Source organism: Dromaius novaehollandiae, chromosome 4, assembly GCF_036370855.1.
Source record: "Dromaius novaehollandiae isolate bDroNov1 chromosome 4, bDroNov1.hap1, whole genome shotgun sequence".
Taxonomy (NCBI): Eukaryota; Metazoa; Chordata; class Aves; order Casuariiformes; family Dromaiidae; genus Dromaius; species Dromaius novaehollandiae.
The window spans coordinates 67,528,662-67,548,665 of NC_088101.1; the positions used below are offsets into that span (position 1 = coordinate 67,528,662).

A 20,004-nucleotide genomic window follows, 5' to 3' on the forward strand; every position below is an offset into this window, starting at 1 on the left:
GTTTTTTAATTTTTAATCCGTTTGTCACCTCCCAGGAGCCCAGGTTGATCATGAAATTACCAAAGAGAAAAGCACAGCACATGCAGCTGCAACCCAAAGGGCTTTGTAGTCTAAAGAAAGAAGTACTAATAGTTCACTGGCTATGGAAGCAGAACAGCAGCCTTTATGCAAGCCACAGTTACATACACCACAATATTTTCCTTGAGATAAGGGCTATTGGCCTGGATTTCTCAAAAAATATCTAAAGAGTGCCAGAGCAGTCTTACAGTAGGTTTTCATGCAATATCTGCTGGATTGGTACTGCTGGATTACATCCTAAACATTGCTGTGGTATTCCATTTCTCTCCTTCACCAATGATAGTAAAAAACCATATCCGGGACACTGCATTTGAGCTCAGGACTTTCTGATCCTAAATAAATGTGCATTCTCAAATAAATTATTCCTGTTTGCAACATATCAGGAGACAAAAGAATAAGAGCTTTTGAATAAAACTGCTTTGCAGAAACTTTCCTAAAGGATATTTATTTCCGCTGAAAATTGTTTGGGCTCAAAAGAATGCTAAACAGTTTTTTCCCCTGAATGTTTTGCCCCATTTTATGGCAAAGTAGAGGGAAAGAAGTGTCTTTCATTTTTAATTCCTCCCCTGAGACTCCCTTATTTTCTTCTTCATAGAAAATGAAAAAATCAAGGCTGTGGGAGAAATCCATTTTCACCCTTTAAAAAAAGGGAAGTTTCCTCTGCAATTAGAAAGGTATGCATTTCTAATGCTTACGGGAAAATAAAAATGTTGAGAAAAAATTTTGAAATCTTTAAACAGTCAAAATTCCATTCTTCTTCTACATTTTTATTGAAACTATATCAACCTCCTCTATAGGAAAGATAAATATCAAGAAAAGTCAGCTACTGCATCCAAAATAACTCCTGTTATTTCATATAAATGAATTAAAGCCTACTAAACTTTGAACTGAGTACTTTGGAGAAAGAGCCTTGGACACTTGAAGCCACAGTTCAACATTCATCGATACTTAATATACGTATTGCTGCACCCCCAGCAGAATAAATGTGATCTGGATCAAGTGCGAGCACACAATTACATATTTCTCCAGCCTCCCACACAGCAAGCAATACAATGCTGATGCCAAATCTATGCCTGCTGTGAGAGGACAGACGCTAAATGACTGAACAAAAACTGCTGAGATAGCAGAGTGAGATTATACTGTTTCTGTGCTTTGCATTGCATTTGAGCACTTTTTTATTTGATGCTCTCCACTCTAAAGCCAGATTTACCACTTTACGGAGCCGCAGCCTGAGGCTCTCTGTTCATCACATCAGGTTGCACACACACATCAACAAATTATTACTCTTCAGCATTTACCTATATGGCCACCTTTGGAGAGAAGAGATACCTAGTCCAAGGGCTCATTCAGTGTCTGTCTCTTCACTGAGGCTGTTAACAGGGAGCAATTACAATCAATTTTGACAATGCCTTTCATGCTGCTGGTGCCCATCAACTGGCAAATGGTCTGAGAGCAAAACAGTTCACAGAATTCAAGCAGCTGTTTGACAGGAGATATTTTTCAGAGCCTAATTTCATATCAAGGTCAGCTTGGCTACTTGCTGTTATTTCTTCTATACTACTTACACAGAAAATTCTTTGATTGGTGTTTGTTCTCTTTTTAAGAGGCAGGTTCTGTGGTACCTGGCCTTTTTTCAGCCAGACAAAAAGCAAAACTCAACTTAAGATTAACACATGTATTCCCAAGTTTTCCCCTAAAAGATAGGGAAGTTTTCCCAGGAGTGATGCAACTGACTGGAAAAAGAAAATCCTACAGTGTCTCAGTACAAATAAACACAAAATGTGACTACGGAAGCAAGCCTTGGCCTTCTGCTGAGTAGCCGTACTGCAGGCAATTGCTTGTACACAAGTTAACTTATTCAAAGGGTCCCTCTATGTGGTTCACAGTGCATGAAAGACACAGTTTCAGCAGCTATCCAGTTGATACAGAATTCAAGCAACAGCCCATGGATTAAAGTTTCCTCAGTTCATTATCTCTGCTCAGAAATACCCAGTCACCTCCAGAAAGCGCCTGCTTACTGAACTAGAAGCCTGACCACCATGGCATTCTGAAAAGATAAGCTAAATACAATAGAAAGTACAGAGAATGGTTTCAGTTATACAATACTAGGCTCTTAAGCAAAATTGGAGGTGCAAATTCATCTCTTCTAAAATCAAAAGGGCTGAGCAATTTAGAAAATGCACCACCATCATAGCTGGAGGATTTCTGTAATACTGAATTACATTTAAAAAATTATTATATAATAGTCACCACCCTTCTGCTTAAGTGCTATTTGGAATTTTTTTGTCCAAAAAACATATATGAGCTACAAAACATGACCTTTTAAAAAAGCCTGGACAAAAATAAACAAAAGCTGTGATTTCAAAGTACACAACTCCTAATGCTTAGAGTTTTGCTGTTTCAACTACCACTGTGCCAAACTTATGATGGGCAATTCCTACTAAATGGCTAACTCCCATCTATATTTCCACAATGTCAGCAAACCACAGAAAGCGTCCATTCCCTTGGGAAAGTATGGACAAGGTCCATTTATTATCAGAGACATGAAAAACACCTTGAGTAAAGAAAACCAAAATAGTAACACTACAGTGGAGCAACTTAGTAGTCTGTTTCTGCCTTATAAGTAACTAAGCTCAGCATGAAGTGGTTGGATTTAGAGAACACATTATGTTACCTTCTGAATTAAAGGAGACATTTTCATAATGCTTCCATTAGTCTAAAAGACAAAAACATTTCACTGGTCTATGGCTGTAGTCAGAAGTCTGACTACAGAGTTACAGAGCCTGTTGCTTATTCATAGGTTACTCCACTGAAGAGTTTTTGGATACTGTCCAACAGTGCTGGAGATTTCTTTTTTTCTAACGTGCAAGAGAAAATTACCCTTTTATTTGAATTTGCAACACCTATTTACTTATATGATATATAGTCTATCAACACCAAAGATGATGGTTTGTAACAGAGGGCATTTTAGCTTATTTTTCTTTTACTAGCTTTTATCTACTTCTCATGACCGAATAAATACATTGTACTCTTAATAGTGGGTTCCTTTTACCACAAAAGTGGCCATGAGCAGTGGTGTTACTTACCGGCTTATCATCTAAAATGTTTGAAAGTGTTCTTATCCGTATTAAAAACGTAGAAGTCTGAATTAATTTAAGAAGAGTTGATTATGAGTCACTGGAATGGTTTTGAAAACCCCAACCTCCATAGCAATTTAGGAGGCTAATTTTAGACTCCTACTTTTGGGCAGGGAGGATGTAAAATGCTTGTATAAATACCTCGTGTGACAGAGTGACGAAGTTAGCAGAGGTTTGTCGAGTGTTGTGATATACACAGAACATAGCTGACACTTTGCTACCACAAAGTTACTGCTGAGGTTAACAAACAAGGGGCCACAACCAGAACTTCAGTATTACCAGCATATTGACCAACTTCCGTATTTTAATACACCTCATAATCTTGACTGAATACGTGAAGCCAGTTTCCTGTTTTCAGAGGAAACTACGCAACCCCCGAGGAAAAATTTTTCTAATTCGGAATAACATTTCTGATCATAACCACAGATACACAAATGTTCTTCCATCCCAGAGTAACCAGAAAATTTAGGGTTAGAGTCATTGCCTATGGTGTGGGAAATTGAGATCTGGGCCCTGGAAAGTCAGAGTAGGCAGAGTTTCCTACATTCCCACCAAACCGCAAGCACAAGTGATAAGGGATTCTACTGTACGTGTATTATTTTCATCCTGAAAATCATGTTGAATGCATTTGATCCACCAAAGGCAAATGAGAACATTTTGAAATAGCAAAATTGTTCACAGGAATAAGAAAATAATTTCTAATTCAGCACTAATGGCAGACTGCCATACTCCAATTCCAAAAAAATACAAGAAAAAGCCTGCAAGCTCCCATGCAATATCTGTTTACTGACCTCAACATAAAATTTGGAGTTATACCTAATGGAAATTATGCACAGGTCCAAAATATTAACCTATTTTGGGTATATGTTTTGCACTAACAACAATGTTAGTTGGATGTTGCACTTAAACCAGCATTAGAAGTTTCACTTGGCACTAGATTTTACACAGCTATATTTCTATAAAAAATAAGATGTTTTCAAATATTTTTATATAGCTTTTATTGTTACGATAGAATTTTTGTAACCCGCACCATGTCTTTATTATCTGGAGGAAGGGAGCTATAAAACTGCTAGTTTTAAAATCAATTTATTCTCAAGTCATCTTCCACTAGCAACTGCAACCTCGCTCACTGCTACCTTAAGTTTAGTACTTGCATTTCTGTAGAGGTTCCTGCAAAATGCACTTTTTTTTTCCGTTCTCAATTACAGGTTTCAGAAAGAAAACTACACTGACAAACTGACACTAGGGAGACCTTTCGGCAAGTTATCCCAGAAAGGGTCAGCTTTAAGTCTCTGAAGTACTTAGAAATGTATTGTACATGCCTCTACCATCATAATAACTGAGAACACAGCTCCTGGGTATAAAATCCACGGTCTTCTCTGATATTAGCCTTCACAGTGCTCAAAACATAGTATATTGAATGCCATTTGTGATGAAGCGTGAGTTGGAAATGGAAGAACAGGAATAGTTGTGTTTAGGAGCTTATGAAACTTTCCAGGAAAAAAAATAATAAACTCATGGATAAAATGGAAGGTCTAAAAACACAGTATTCTCTTATGGTAGCATTTTCAGTGCTCCAGTGGTAATAACCAGGAAGATTCCAGAAGTCTCTCCCATACACAAAGAGAAAGCTTCTGGAATTAGAAAACTGCACATTCTGCTGTATCAGCCACTATACTCTTTTCATCTGAGAGCACAGCCTGCCACCCTTTGCAACACTTGGTCAATTGATTATAGTGATATGCAAAGAAAAGTCTCCATCCTTGCACAATTTTCCAACTGCATTTTAACAGAGACATGAAAGTCTACAGCTGTCCAGAAAAAAAAAATTGCTTCAGCTTCAAAATTTAGCTTGCAAGCCTGTTCTAGAGCTAGAACTTGAAGCAGGGTCCTCAACCCCCAAAGATAAATGACCTCTTTACTAAGCTAATAGCTATTTTGTGATGAATGCCTCTTCTTCCACTCTGCCATTTTGAACCTGAAAAAACTGCCTGTCAATAGTTTTGAAGAACTGACACCTCTGTTCCCTTTCCTCTCTGCCTAGCATACCCCCACGTAGTGCCAGCTATATTTTGGACCTTTGAGTTGAGCTCACATGTAAGCATTTTGTTGACAGAGACATAATAAGTGGTTTAGAAGAATTTGTTTAAGAAGTTATGTACACATTTAATTTTCATACTCAAATACCGTGCTTCTTAAAAAGTCATTCCAAAGATTTCAGATTGTGTCCTGAACAGCATATACCTACCTGAACTTGTAAAAAGTATCAACTTTGCATTTGTTGTGAAAGACAAACTGAGGTACAGAGAGAGCACAGCAGATGATGCTGGGTCAGAGTTTCCCAGGGAGTTCTATCCTCCGCTGTAGGGAAGCTTTGCTTGGTTTTTAAGACCAGAAGTTTGCCAAATCCCCCAAGATAACATAAGAATACTAAAGCAAAACAGGCTTCCCCCAAAAATGTTAAATTTCTTGCAAAAGTTACTAAGAAACAGTCACAGCAATGAATTCTTACTCTGCACAGAGGAGGTACAAAGTTGCACTGAAATTCAACAGTATAAATAAATGGATTCCCACTCAGAGATGCAATACAGCTGCTGAGTGTGAGCTCACTGCAGCCAGACATTTACTTTGTTCTTTCAGAGCTTAAGTGCCAAAGGGAAATGAAAACTCTCACACTGAAATGTTCAAGATACAGTTTTTCCAGCTCAGATTTAATTCAGTTCTTTGAGTAATTATTCTAAGTCCTCAACTACATATTTTTGTAACCTAAAAAAAACCCCAGCCAAACAGTAATGCCTTATGGAAAAAAGAATAGAAAACAGCTTCAAGAAATTGGGATGCTAACTGGCTTTAACATAATACCACTTAACGACTTTGAAAAGACCATTCCAGTTAATAGTCTTTATGTGAGGAATTAAGTAAAGCAGTTATCTCATCTTTCATCTGCTGAGCCCTGGAAAGCGGGACCAAATATGCTGCCTCCCCTTGCTTCCCTTGAGAACTTTATGTAGCGAGAAAAATGAACACAGAGAGGCCTGAAAAGACTCTGTTAGCAATTAAAATCTCTTCTCAAAACCTCTTATTTCACAATTGTATTTGGTGAAGGCTGGTGGATAGAAACACAAGCAAGGAAAAATGTGGACTGTACTGCTGTCGGCACTACCTGAAGAGACAGAGCAGTCGATGAGTTTCTAGAAAGCAGTCAGGAGAGGAAGGAAATTATGCCTCAGATACGAAGTTTCTGTTTGATGGGTTTTCTGTCAGTTATGAGAAAAAAAGAAACAACTTATTAGATGTGAACTGGTACAACTTGTAAGGTAGCCGTTTCCAAAGGGCCCAGTTAATTCAGGAGCTCCCTTATAAGAGGGCACTTCAGGAGTACTGCTGTAAGAAACCACCAGGCACGCACTCCTGGCCAGGTACAACTTTTTAAATAACTAACTACCTCCAGTTGCAATGCCCTAGCATTGCAGATCAGACATCCAGATGCAGCATGTCCTCCACAGAAAATCCCCTCTCTTCTACGTGAGCACAAGAATGCAGAGCAGAGTACAAAACCGATCTATGTGATAATGCAGAACCTTTAATTACACAGAAAGAAAAAAATATCCAAACAAGGGCCGTTGATACTGTATATGTAAAACTGCCATTCAGAATTACCTGTTAGTGGTGATAATTTTACTTCCCACAAAATGACAACTAGCATTTTCACAGGTCCCATTTATACAAAACATAAGGTCAACACTTGGAATCTGGATTCTCTCACCACTAATGAACTAACTACTGCCTAACACTCTCTGAATCTGGACTGCTCTTGCACTGGGATTTCGCCACGTTTTAGAGGCCTTGGCTCACCATTTCTAATGACTGTGCTTGTATCCTGGGGCAGGTGCTTCCGAAAAAACCATATCTATGGTGCCTCACTGACCAAACTGGAGAGCCCACTGGAGTGTGTGATGCTCCTTCCTTGCCCAAGACCAGTTCTTTTTCTCTTCAAACATAGAGGTCAAAAGGCAGCCTCTGTGCAAGCCCAGGACACGCTGCAGAACATACACACTCTGCAGTAAAAGATAGGTTAAAATAGGTGACAATGGCTATGTTTATGAGTATCCTCATACCATTTTCTTGGTTTGTCCAGTGAGTTCCAATATCAAGGAGAATTCCCTGAAGTTCCATGTGTTCCTGTATTTTAACACTTTTCTCCCCATTCCAACTTTTCATTCACATTTTTCTGCCCTTGAGATTCCTGAAACCAAACCTCCTGTAAAAATTGTTGAAATGGCAAATGCTTACCCACACGGCTTGTCTGGCCACATAACGGACTGTATGAAATTGATAGTGTAGACTGTTAGTCCCAGAGGATCCCACAACTAAAATAAATGTACTGCTGAAAAAAATCGTTAACCCCACTGCTTCATCACAAAACTTGCCATACACTCAGAAGTAGCCTCTATAGCCCACAGCAGTAAAGGTCCTGTAAAGTGAAATACTGCTCCTGCTACTCGCATGGGCAGTCCTACTTCCACCCAGGAAGGAAGTGCCTCCTGACCTGCTTATTGGATCTCATTATTCCAGCTTGCTAATACTTGGTTAAGATGGAGAGAGCAGAGTTAAGGAAACAATCTCAAGGCTCAATACACAAAAAGAGAGGATGATGAAGTCATGGAGGACAAAATGAAGAAGAAGAATTTTAAGGAAGAGAAAAACATTTATACATAACTGTAAACATAACCATAATGAAATACCTATATATGTTGTGGTTGTTGCCATGAGCTGTGCTTCTAAAGAGCTTGAGCAGTCTACAGAGACGGGCAGCCATTTTCATTTCATTTCAGCAAAGGATGTGAAGAAGAAACAAATGCACGCTCTCCCTCTCTCTCTCTCTCTCTCTCTCTGATGGAGCTTTATTTTTTTTTCTTACTTTGTTGTCCTTAATTTAAAATGAGAGTCATTCCAACTGAAAATATCTGATTGCTCTTTGAATACAGAGAAACATAATGGAACAGATTAGCAAGGTGGTTTGCCAGTACTGATGCCTGTTGCTGGAATCTGTTGTCATGAAAGTATTTTCAGAAAGCAAGTAGAATCTGTCAAGTTCTCAACATTAGTCTCTTTCTCTCTAACAGAATTTCCACAGATTAATTAACTCAAATGTCATTCTCTTATAGCTGTATGCACTCTACAGAAGAGTACTCGGTAGCTGCTGTGTGTTTTGGATCAAACAAAGCTCTGCAGGGATACAATCATAACTCCAGAAAATTACTATAGCAGTGGAATGCTACAAAATAGTTTTTCAGATGTATTCCGAGAAAAATCTTAGCTCGAATGCATTTTCAGAGCAAAAGGTTCACCTTGGCCATTTCCCCATGACTAGAGGCTATCTGCTGTGCTTTCCTATATGCATTTGGAAGGACAGAAGAGGGCACCTTTTTCAAGATATGTAGACACAGGACTCCCACTCCACTCATGAGACTTTGACCATTACATCTGGGAGTAAATACTCGATTCCAAAACATTCATACCTAAGAAGTAGCTGTAAAATATTTTTTTTTTTTTTAGTAACAGGGGAACTGTGCAGATATCTTCTCTTTGTTTAATTAGCCTATATGCAAACAGCATGTATGCATACAGGTTCTTGTGGAGGCTGCAGATTCAGTCCTGGCACCAGCCCTTGAAAACCAGACCACAAACTAATGTCAACACTCAAAATATCTGAAAAACATTCAAGTTTTTATACAAAATGACTTTTCTCACTCTGTTCAAGCAAACTCCCTTGTACTTTCCAAAACATAAATGTGCTTTGCGTGTTTAGGTAATAGCACAGAACAGAAATAAGAGAGTTGGTCACTATGAACAAAACAGAGAATAGTCTACTAGGCTGAAATGCTGCCTGTGAGTCCACACAAACTGTTGTTGCCCCATACTGACTTTGCTGAGTCAGTCTTTCCTCTCCCTTATTAATGGCTCTTTCCTCCTTATTACCCATCCTCAGTGACACATGATCACATCTCATTTTTCAAAGTTTTTTTTTTTCCCCCCATTCAATGCCCTTCTTAAAATAAAACCAAGAAAGGGGTGTAGCTCTAATCACCTCCTTCCAGACAATGTAATGGTTTCCCCTTTACAATTTTTCCTGCAATAGAAGAATGCAAAACAACTGTCCACAGGCATTTGAGGGTAAATGTCACCTAATGTAAAATATTGCATAGATAAATCAGTAAATATATGAACAGATGGCAAAAATACACTGAAGAAAAAAACATTTCAGATTTGAATGTCATACAAAGCAAGTCTGAATATTAGATTTATTTTAACAAAAACCTATCCAGTACAATATAATTACTGCAGAAGCCAGAGGGATAGAAAATCCTCTGAATTCTTGCCATTCTCTGAGCAACCACTAAACTAACAGTTAACAGGGACCGAACACTTTCCAGGCTAATATAGGGAAGCATTATGACAATCCTGCTCCTGAGCTTCTCCGAGCTTAAATCAGCATGGGTATATTAAAATAATGTCACATAATTTTCCTCATGAAACTATCATTTCACTGTTACCTGGAGGGATACTGTAAGATATGCTGTAGTACTATAAATGTAAATATTCTGTACACCAAGCGTTCCATGAGAATGGAAACTTAATGATGTTTATATTACAACATCACTGCTGGAGTTAGGGTTGTATTAGCATTTCTGTGATAACCCACCCCACCATTTCCCAGAGGTTTATAACTAAATTGCAAAAATTTACTACAGGCTGAAATTTAACATGTCAAGTGTCACATCAGGAGACTTTTTTTTTTTTTTTTTTTTTTTTTGGAAAAGAGACAACCATCCACATGTTCCGAGATTGAGAACATGTATATAAATATATTTAACATACCTTTTTGTGTTCAATTTAATGAAAAACACTAATAAAAATGGTTTTAAGAAAAAAAAATTATAACCACAGCCTGATCTAAAGGAGTCAAGTGGAAAAATATGAGGAACAATTAAAATATAATTTCAGAAAGCAGTTTATGAAGAGTCAGAGTAACTGCTACAAATAAAACCTGATGAAAGTTGCCAAGATCCGCAGTTTCTTGAATGTTTAATTTTCATCCTGTTTTGTTTGAGGACATAGCACTGATTTTGTTGGCACAGCTATAGATTCAGTCCCTGGGTTACTGATATGGTTTTAAAATACGGGATACACTATAATGTAAGCTAAGCTATAAAACAGTTTCTCCTTCTTAAACATACCGCTTCCTCCCAAAAGCTCAGCATTTCTGTATCACAGCTTTAGCTCACTCGAGTAGCCATTGTGTCCAGTCGAAATCCCAAGTAGCTATACAGGGATCAAAGCCTCTGCATCCTTATTCTAACGCCTATAGGTTTCAAGGTTAGCTCTCAAGGGGCCTTTTACTTTCTCAGATCATACTTGATATGACTAAGAAGGCTCTTTATATGTCTGCACCTTTAATGTGAAGCTTTGATACTCATTTTTATTTCTATCGATTTTTCTTTATCCTTGCTGCTGTATACATTTTGCCTTCATGAACCTATACGACGGTTATTGCCAAGGTCTAGGTTATTACCAAAAGCTGTCCTAAGGAAGTGTAAACTATTCTTTGTTCATCTCTGAGACTTCGGGAATGATCCGACTCCAACCATGGGCAAATCTGAATCTCAAATTTCAAAACAATCTTAGACCTTATTTTCAGAAGTTCAGATTGCTGCTGTGAAGATTCATTTTGCCCAGAAAGTTAAGAGAAATCTTAGCATTTTCTCATCAGCTAAAAGTATTTGTATTAAAATTGGCCATACAATGGAATTTTGAGCAGAATTGGAAAAATAAACACTGGAAATGGCTCAGTAATCAAAATCTGGTCATTCTGGACATGTTAGAGACATCAAGTTGGAGAAGAGTCTTTGCTAGTTGCAATTGCTCTGCATTATACAATCATAGATAGAGATAGACCATTCACTGAAGAGTATATGTACTTTACAGGAACACAGGAAAATACTGAAGATCATGAAAAAAAATTCCAAGTATAATTTCCATATTCTTTAATATTTCTAGTGTTTGTTGGAGACGGAAGACTGAAAGGTCTCTAAAGACAGCAGTCTTTAGACAGGATATAAGAGATAGGATACAGGAGACAGGATACATAAGACAGGAGCCTTTAGGATGGATCCAAATGAGAAGAAGCAATTATTAAACTACAGAATGATGACAACAGCATCTGTTGATGTGCATAAAAAAAAAAATCACTTGAGTTCTTGAACAGAAATATGAAAATCAGGGCAAGAAGTTAATTACTTGAAGCCAACTCTTTAAATGCTTACAGTAAAAACACATATTCATTTGATAAAGTAAGTGTGAAGTCTGGAGCAAGAAAAGTACAACAGCCTTGAGAATCATGATCTGACTATCATATAGCATCATCTACTCTCTGTGTTTGCTTCCACCTTCTGACCACGGTCACATGCTATTGCTCCCCTTAACTTGCCAATACTGTTTCTAGTTCTAGCACTCCAGCAATTTAATAGGATTGGGGTTTCTTCAGATGAAACCTGAATGAGTATGTAATTCATATTGCAGAAGTGCCAAGGAGTCAAGGAACGCTTGCCACAGTCATTCAAAATGTTGCCAGTATGGAGCTTGAGAGGGCAGGACCTGTGTGTAAGCGCTACAGACAGCGGTTTGCCTAAAGTGGTGTTAGCCTTCAGCAATGTAAATAGCATATTCTTCTCCAGCAGTCCATTTCTGCCTAACAAGTGGCCCAGAACCCACCAAATATCCTAAATCAGATGACTAGACAGTTCACAAGAGAGAGGGAAGCACAGGGCTCCACATGAAGAATAAATTCAAAATCTGGGCATCCCTCCAGGCACTTACTTTCTAGACAAGCTGTATATTGGCTCTCCAGTCTCAAATTCTGCCAACTTTGATAAAGTTCCTACTTCCAGGTTTCAGAGGCTCTTATTTCTAATATTCCTCATTTTCCCACTTTACCACTTCCTCTGCAGATGCACTGAATGATAGTGTTATATCAGTCTGAAGATATACTCAGTCTGAATTATTCTCATGGAAATCAATTTGACTAATGCACACGCAGCATAAAAGAGTATATTCAGCTGCAGAGAGGATATATTTTCCCCTGGACTGGAGAACAAGAGCAAGCATTTAAGCTTGTAGAAGTTGGAAAGAAGAGATGGCTTCCCTGTGGATTAACATTTCCTGACTTTGCTCTTCACACAAAGGTTACAACTACTTATGTTATATGCAAGTGATGCATAATAATTAGAAACAGGGCACACAGCCTAAATCATCATACTTGTTAGCATTTCAATGCAGATATCATTTTAATCCTTGAATTTCTAATGTCAACAGTAGCTACTTAGAGTTGTCATTGAAATCTTTAATTTCTCTTCTTCTCATATGGCATCTATGCCCACACATTCTTCATTGATTATGACTTGGTATTTCTTCTAGTTTTTATACCCCTATAGCAGATTTACACAGATATGAACTTATATTGGTAGCCTAGTACATGTTATAAAAGAGGGGAGTTATATTTAAATTAAAAGTATTGGTGTTACTTAAGATCCTATTCAGCAGGATTATACAGAGTAATAAAGGTCAGCCTGTGGTGGATAGTATTATGTTAACATGCAAAAGGATGTGTAGTAGTAGATGATATGAAGGGTTTATTTATTATAAAAGCAGGTCATGGTTTAGGAAGAAGTTTCAGATACCAATAGATAGACAGTGACAGTGGGTTATTGTAGGCTTATAGGAGAAACCATTTTCATATCAGATGAAGCACTCATTTTAAAACTGGAGCCAGAATCCCAAATCCTTATAGAGCAAAGAAAAATACCTGAGGAGCTTTAGAAGGAAGCTTTCTGAAGGACTCTGAGCTAGTGTGATTGTTTTCGTCTTCAGGTTCCTTTGTAGCAGATCTATGTATTTATATTAAATTCATGTTGAAAATTCTCACAGTGACTCTCGCACTTCATGTATTGAGAACACAAGGTTCAGTATTCACTAGGCTGTCCCACAGTTAGCGATGACTAGCTAAATCAGGACACTCTCTGCTAATCAAAAATAAACATTTTGGATATTTTCTGCCCAACAACTGCCCCCAGCATCCTTCTCCCTTCTTTTCTGGGGTCTGACAAGGAAACAGGGAAGAACTTCACTTCTCTACAGTTTCCCTGTGACAGGTCATGAGAGTTGCAAGGTGTTTAAAGCCCTGTATGAGCCAGTTCTGAAACACAGTTCATGCATTACTTATGACATTTCACTGAAATATAAATCTGAGTGATTTTCATGTGTTCCCTTGGTCTTAAATGAAACAACATTTACTAAGTCTAAGGAATCATTTTCAGAGTTCAAATTCTAAAGAGAAATGTGTGGTATGGTAAAAATTATTAATAAAAAATAAACACATGTCCAAGCAAATAAAGCTTCTGCACTATAAAACTGCACATTTGTCTGCATTAATGTTTAATGCATTTGTAAAAAGCAGTGCTGCTTGGCAGAGTATAGCCACAAAAATGTCCTGCAACCTACTAGCACTTACGATCGCAGCATGAGTCCAAAGAGGTTTGTTGGAGATGCATCATCCATGTTTGATAGATAAGAGGAACTGTACAGAGTATATTAAAGCCATATTATAGTCACTAACAGGAAAGCCAATTCAAAAAATGTTCCAGGTTAGCTCTAAAATTAGATATTAACCTATCATTTGATTGGCTTAAACACACTTAGGAAATGAGCAGTGAGTGTTGAAGCTTCCTAAACAAACTCAGTTTATGACCTGCAGAAACTTATTACACAACAGGGACCTAAAAAAAAAATAAAATAAAAATGATGCTAATTATAATGTTTTCCTGAGCAGTTTTATGATTAGTCTTACAAAATACACATCTTTCCATTATAATAAAACAAAAATACGCCCCTGAAAGATCCTGATATGCTCTACCATACCCAATTTACATCCACACTGTTGAGGGCAAAACAGAGCCCATAGTTCCTCAGGCATCTTTAAAAAATGTCTAATAATCAATTTGGAGCATTTTCTTCCATCTCTTACTGAGTTACTAAGATGTGTATCTCTTAACAATATGAATTTAGAACACAGTTTGGATGCATTTGCTCCATCATTTATTCATATGTTTTTGTACAAGGTTAATTCAGTGATATTTCTGCTGCTCCTGCATTTCTATCCAGACAGGAGTACCGAGTGCTGTCAGTACAGTGGAAAAATTTTCAGCTACATTTACAAGATACCTCAGTCTCTACTGAAGATATATAAAAGAGTTTTTTTATATTTAAAAAGATAACAGTAAAAAAAAAAATTAGTAACAAGGCACTGAGTTGAGTAACTGAGCAGAACTTTAAAAAGCTGTTAATATTTTCAGTAAATGTAGTCCCAAATAAACACGTTAGATTCAGACACCCTATAGAAATTCAAGCTCAAGTTTGTCTCCTTTGCAAGATAAATGGCAAGGGATCTGAGCACAGTCTGAAACTTGTCATACACACACAAACACATGACTAGTTACAGTCTGAACTTCAGACATCCTGTGTCATATCATTTTGTTACTGAACAAAAGCTTAACCCTCCAAGTTTCTCAAAGAAATAGTTTTAAATAAGTGAAAATACAATTACAATGGAGAAGTGAAAGGATAGGAAGATGCATTTGAGGCAGCAATGCAAAAACAAAGTCAAAATAAACTTTCCAAGCTGACTAAACTGCTGTAGGAAAGGTTAGAACAAAAAGGATATGAGGAAGAAATTAAACCTATCTAAAACTATGAGTGCACCAGAGAACATAGCATGATAAACTTCCAGCCAATCTCATGGGGGGATAAAAATGAGAATTGTAAACAATACAAAAAATGCTTTACAGAAACTGTCTTGTTCAAAAATAAAGCCATTAACTTTTCTTCCTAGATGTAGTATTTACAGTTTAATTGGTAAGCTAAATATTGTTTTTGATCTTTTAGCTAATTTCTGCCTAACTAGCTTTAATTGCAGCATTTACATTTAATTGACACTCAGCAATACTGTGAATTATTATGCCAACAATAGGTACACTAGGTACAAAGACTCAAAAATATCTTGAAGCCATCAAACTCAAAGGCTGTTCATAAATTCTCAGAATCTCTTCATCTTAGAAAGCACTAAAGAAGAGGTTCCAAAATTGCTGCAACCTTCCTCTGTTAGGAAAGGAGTCCAGGATGACTTGCACCACACTCCCATACTTAATGCTCACATGCAAAAATCACAATGTATCACCAGCCCTGGTAATGATGGAAATCTAATTTATAAGGTGAGAAGGTTTCTAAAAATATGTCTTCTTGTCAGGACTGCAGCGTACTTTGCTCATATGTGTAAGGCAAATTCGCCTGTAAGAGTCTTAAAGGGGCATTTTCCCAGCTGTACAGCGCAGTCAGGCCATAGGACCAAACAGATGTTGAGCATTTCAAAAAAAAATATCATGCGGTCAGTTAGATCAAGATTTCATCTTATTTGATTGAACCCTAGAATTTAGTTATTCATCTCATGTTTAACTATTAGATTACCTAGAATTATCATCTCATTAAGGGTTAATTCACATTTATGGAACATAACAGGTAGAGTCCTGAATTACTGGAGTATCACAGACTTTACCAGAAAGGAAATGTTAAGCCAAGGACTTCTGTTTTGTAGGACAGTTTGCACAGAAGAATGAAATGTGTATGGGTGTATCTTGTGCTGGCTTCAATCTGCACAGTAATATAGCAATGGAGATACAGTGACACACTGGGAATATGTGCTTCCAACTCCAGAGAACTTGATTTTTATTTATTAGCCCCTGGTGTTGTTGCATATGAAGCCAGAGAGATAAGTATATTCATTTTACTCTTAGCATGCTACAATCACACCTACATTTTACTCTGTAGTTAGATCTTTAGGGATTAGCTCTCAGGCTGATTTTGCTGGGAAGTTTCCCAGGAAAACATCATTCAACCTTTGCATCTTCTCTCCTGCTCTTCTCTGCCTTACCCACCTCTCTTCCTCCAGAAATTCTCTCCTCTACATGAAAAGCTTACTGTTATTTTGAAGCAATAGGAATCAAGGACAAGGGAGAAAGAGAGCTGGCTCTATTGGAGCCTATATTGAAAGATTTTTGAGTGCCATGCAGAAAGAAATAGGGATTATTGCGATCAAAAATGGAGAAATTGAAGTTTGGAATGTGGGTAATTTTTTTGACAACTCGGGGAGGGGGAAGGGGAGGGCAAGTATACACATATATTTGAGGGACAAAAGGAAGTCAGAATTATTGCAGAAAATGTCTGACATCTACTCCAATAGGCTATTCATTAAATCCTCCCTTTTCCTCCATTCAGTCAACTTGTTGGTGCCATTTAAAAATGAATCCAGGTTTAAATAGAGCTACATAAAGTATCTGCAAAGCTCTTCAGATCGAGTACAATACAAGGCGACTACTTTTTAGAATGACAGAGAGAGAAGTCTGGTATGTTGAGGCATTTTGTCCACTTTCTCCCTTTACCAAGTTTGTTTTAATTTTCATAAGTTCCCAGAGCTAGAGCAAGGCCTTTCTATTATAAAAGTGAAGGAATAAATACACAATTTTAGCTTGCAACTTTTCATTTTAGATTTAACAATAAACATGACTTCTAATAGACCTTTAAGGCATACCAGTTTTTAGCAACTAAGTCAAAGCTGCTGAAGAGAAACAATGTACCCGGCCTGGCTTCGAGAAATTCAGGGTATTTGAGAGCCCCCTCTCAGACAAAGCTGCAGCATACACATGTCCTAGCACTCGTCTGGACGGAACACCATGCACTCCAATACACATTTCTAACAGTAAAAAATACCTTTCTCCTCTGCTTGCAGTTTGCGATACCTGCTCATTACAATCCCATAAACATTTCTCTAAATCAAAGTAGTATATAATTGTTCTTACCCACTCCAGTGTCTCACCTGCAAAGTGAAGGCTTCCAGGAGGGAGCAGATGTTCTTCCTTTTCTCTCCATCACAACAGGGTTCATAAGCAAAGATGAGACAGCACCATGATAACAAAGCCCTGGTTGTGTCCAACTCTCCAAACAAATGCTGGCAATTCCAGCACTGCAATGTCAATAGCCCTCACCTAGAAATGAAAGCAGTAAGGCAGAGGATGAGACTTCAGTAATATGAACAGACAGCACAGAAGATCTGCCAGTCTTCTCACCATCTGTGCTTGGATGCAGCAGTGAAATCTGCTCTGGAGCACAAGACATTTTCCCTAGCCACAAGCACAACAGTTTCTCTTATACCCTGCACAGCAGTAGATATTACAGATACTCACCACTTTAACAAAATAAATGCACGCAGCATAATAGAGGACAAGGAGTGGAGCTGGCCACTCTTATCAAAGCGGGGAGCTAAGCTTGGGGATTTCATAACAGCAACTGTGAACATATGTACAGTCTGTTATGAGAGCAATCAGAAAATCTTAGCATAATTCAGTTCAGATGGGACCTGAGGACCTATGGTCTCTAGTCCAACCTCCCGCTCAAATCAGGATCACCTGTGAGGTCAGACCAGTCTGTTCAGGGCTTGATCAAGTTGAGTCCTGAAAACCTCCAAAGATGAAGACAGCACAACCTCTCTGGACAGCCTGTTCCTGTGCTTGACTGTCTTCATCAGGAAAACATTTATGCTTACATCCATCCTGAACCTCTCTTGCTTCAACCTATGCCCACTGTCTCTCATCCTTCCACCATACACCCCAGTGAAGAACTTGGCTCTTTCTTCTTAATGACTTGCCTGTAGGTGCTGGGCGCTGCTGTCAGGGTCCCCTGAAGCCACCTCTTCTCCAGGCTGAATAAGCTTAGCTCCCTCAGCTTTTCCCCACAGAGCAAGTGCTTCAGCCCCCTCACCGTCTTTAAAATCCAAACTTAATTTCTAGATAAGAAAAGAATGCATCACAATTTCCTTCACTTCTCCATTGATAATTATGAAAAACATAGAATGAAAAGGTTTAAAAAAAAGAGCTAAGATATCCCCTATGATAGCAATACTATGATCTATATTGGTGCTGTAAAATAAATTACCATATTGATAAATATTATTATAGCATCTCAAATAAGAGATAATCCATAAGATAATAGGAAAATTCAGGCCAGAAGAAGGTCGTCTAAACCAGCCTCCTGCCCAAAGCAGAGTCAGCCATGAAGTTAGAGCTTTAGTTCTTCAGTCCTCCATTATAATCAGCCACAGATGAAGAATTCAAACCTTATTTTCAAAAAATCCATTTCTTACCATCTCATATTTCATTATAGGATTTGAAGCAATAAAACCGTTTCATTATGAACACAGGAATTATAAGGCAAGAGGGAGGGCTAACCATCTGTAGCAGAACACGCTACTCCTGTTTACATTCATCTCATCAGTTTGTTTACAGTGAACCCTCCTGAACCTCTCCTTGCTAGATAGAATTCCTTCCCTTTGTGTTAAGCAGGCTTATGTTTAAAGTCAGAACAAGCAGATGGAAAGAAAAGTTTTAACAACAAGCATGCTCTTCCATTGTACTTATGATGACAAAACAGTACAAAAGGTCAGCAGTAAGCAGAATCTGCTGCCATCTACAACACTAGGTATATTGCTGGTTTTCCTAAATCCAGAGTAGGCTGTTTCTGAGCAACTTGAAACACACACAGAAAAGATTAAGGAACTAGTAAATAAAGGACAAAATGCAAAGCAAGTTTTCTGTTCCACGCTGTATCCTTTTGCATATAATAAATACAAACAGGGCAGCCAACCTACAGCCTATGGCCCATGGTTCAGAGGCAGGGCACAAGCACAGTTCACCTACCTCACAGCTCTTCACTTGCCCTTTTTTCGCCAAGGGCTTCTTAGACACAGGCAGGAGGGGAGAGGGCATCTTAGACACAGGCAGGAGTGGGGAGAAATCTATCAAACTGGCAACTGCAACCCACTTCTAGCTGACCTCCTTGGTGTTTTATTCAGACGCAGCAGCTTGCGCAGCAATTTCTAGGCCCTGCTTCTGGATCTTCTTGACCATCTGGGAACTACTTCTGGGTATGAGGGCACTCCTGGGAACTCTGAGGAACTTCAGGATGCCTGCTGCTGCTGCTGCTGGGAAAGGATAGATACAGGAAGCTGCAACTTCTAGCAAGCTCTGGCAGCTTCTAATGAGCTCTGTCTGCTGTTCTTAATCAAATGGTGTTTTGTGCATTTGTTCCAGCTGACTCCTACTAGGCAGGGTCAGGCACCCTTTCAGCAGGTGCCAGGGAGAGGCACCTAGACTGCAGCTCCAAGAACACAGACAACAAACCCAGCAGTTTGCACAGAAGGGGACCAGAAACTCTGTACATGTACTACACAGTTGTGCTGACATGTCATGATCCCCAGCACTAACTGCAACAACTATCCCTGTAATGTCAGGGGCCTTGACTCAGACCAAGCTCCCAAGGGAGGATGCCACTCTCCAGGTCTGAGGCTGTAGGGATGCCTGAGGCTGAGGCCGAGGGATAGAGGCTCCTTGCCTGCAGGAGGTGAGCACTGGCAGTGGATGTGTGTCACCAACTAAAGGAGCTGTGGGATGAGGTCAGCAGATTGCACATCAGAGATACTGAAAAGAAAATTGACCAAACCTTCTCTGAAACCCTGTAGAGCTGGAGTAAGAGACCCTGAACTCCCAGCTGTGTTAAACGAGGGGCAGGTGGAGTCTGTGCTTATCAGGTTTGGAAATGGAGATTCACATAATGGCAAAGGCTGGCA

The 20,004-nt window shown here is 38.6% G+C and overlaps 1 long non-coding RNA gene across 1 annotated transcript in view; it reads right to left on the reverse strand.

Annotated features, from left to right (window-relative positions):
* Nucleotides 1-17,361, reverse strand: part of LOC112995487 (uncharacterized) — a 71,637-nt gene extending 54,276 nt beyond the window's left edge. The window contains exon 1 of the long non-coding RNA XR_003262199.2: nucleotides 17,200-17,361. This is a non-coding gene — a long non-coding RNA (uncharacterized LOC112995487). The remainder of the gene's footprint in view (nucleotides 1-17,199) is intronic.
* Nucleotides 17,362-20,004: the final 2,643 nt, after the last annotated feature.